We start from the raw sequence: 1,652 nt of genomic DNA, 5'->3' as shown, positions 1-1,652 counted from the left end.
TCTCTGCAGCTGATGTTCTCTGCAGCTGATGATCTCTGCAGCTGATGTTCTCTGCAGCTGATGTTCTCTGCAGCTGATGATCTCTGCAGCTGATGTTCTCTGCGGCTGACATGTAGGAGGAAATGTAGGCGGAGCTTATTGTAGGAGGAGTTTAATATGGGAGGAGCCTGTTATGGGCATGACATATTGTGGGAGGAGCCTGTTGTAGGCAGGGCTTGTTGTGGGAGGAGCCTCACCTTTTTCTTCTACTTGATATTTGTTATGCAGTGTCTTTAATTTCTGCTTTGAATTCTGTGAAGCTAACAAAGTGAATCCATGAGGCATAAATAATAAATATTGATGTTATTGTGAGTCTTTTTCAGTAGTTTATAGATTATAGATCTAATTTTCACAGCAGCTGATGTCTTATATTCTGACCTCAGAGTCGCATCAATAACCAGTTAACAAAGATTTATTTTATTTATAACAAATAGAAAACAGACCACTAAAACTAGACTTCATGTTGATGATGGTAAATATTTAATTGGACGATATTTGACCCAGTTTTAGTTGTTGTCATTGATCTCTCTTGATTAATAATTTGACTCTCCTGAAACAAAACAACATATTTTTATAATTTCAGGATGAATCTTTTAGGCGAAGCTGCTTTCTGCTGAAACAAGTCGTCACCAGCTCTTTTCTTAAATCCAGGTCATGGCTTTATGTATTTTTGGCCAGATGATGATTATTATTATAAACTCCAGACAGCGGCTGTTTATTTTTCTCCTCTCAGACCGATGAAGGTGATGATTTATGGTTTGTTCTGAAGATGTTTGAAAAATGATCTGATTTAATTTAGAGACACTCGATCAGTCGAGGCTGATAAACTCAGAGAAGAAGAAGAAGGGAGGATGAGGCTGTTTTAATTTCCTGCTGCTCGTTGATCCACCTGCGGCTTCATCTCCGTTTATCCGTCTCTGCTGAGTCACACTCACCGTTTTTATCTCGTCCGGCTTGTTGTTCAAGTTTATTTAGTTCTTTTTGGACTTTTTCAGACTGAAAACAGAACAAAAACACTTTCTGAAATTAGTCAGAGTAAGGGATATGTTTCCAGATTATATTTATTTGTGCAGAGTGGATGTTTGGAAAGGTTTCTGAAGTTTCTGTGATTTGTTTGAGCTGTAAACCTGAGCAGAGCTCCAACAGGTGGATGAACAGAAGCAAAGTGCAGTAATGAATCGGGCCTGACCACTAACGCAGCTCAGCTGGTAATGGAGTGATGCTGCCTGGGAGGACAGAAGCTTCTGTTTCTATCCCTGTGACAGCTGATGAACGTCTAACGTTTCAAATCAAACAACATTCAATTTCAGGCAGCAGGGCAGCGAATCAAAGCCTGAACAATCTAATAAGGCCTGCAGACAGATGTAGACCTGATAATACGGGAGAAAAATGTTTGTGCTTCAGAAACGTTCAGAGTTAAACTAATTATCTGCGAAGCTTGACTCTTTTCAGCAGATGTGATTCATCAAAGCAGTTACTGTTCCTATTCAGCTACGAGTTTACCTGCAGATTATTATGGGATTGACCTGAAACATGAGAAAACCTGGTCCTGTTGGAGCTCTAAACCCGGTCCTGTTGGAGCTCTAAACCCGGTCGTGTTGGAGCTCTAAACC

General features: G+C 40.2%; 1 protein-coding gene across 1 annotated transcript in view; it reads left to right on the top strand.

Annotated features, from left to right (window-relative positions):
- Positions 1-1,652, top strand: part of LOC108251446 (synaptic vesicle glycoprotein 2B-like) — a 21,090-nt gene that overhangs the window by 11,800 nt on the left and 7,638 nt on the right. The gene's annotated exons all lie outside the window — the stretch shown is intronic.

The sequence above is a fragment of the Kryptolebias marmoratus genome, linkage group LG11, assembly GCF_001649575.2.
Source record: "Kryptolebias marmoratus isolate JLee-2015 linkage group LG11, ASM164957v2, whole genome shotgun sequence".
Classification (NCBI taxonomy): domain Eukaryota; kingdom Metazoa; phylum Chordata; class Actinopteri; order Cyprinodontiformes; family Rivulidae; genus Kryptolebias; species Kryptolebias marmoratus.
The sequence above is the reverse complement of the archived record's forward strand: the minus strand, read 5'-3'. Positions and strand labels throughout refer to the sequence as shown.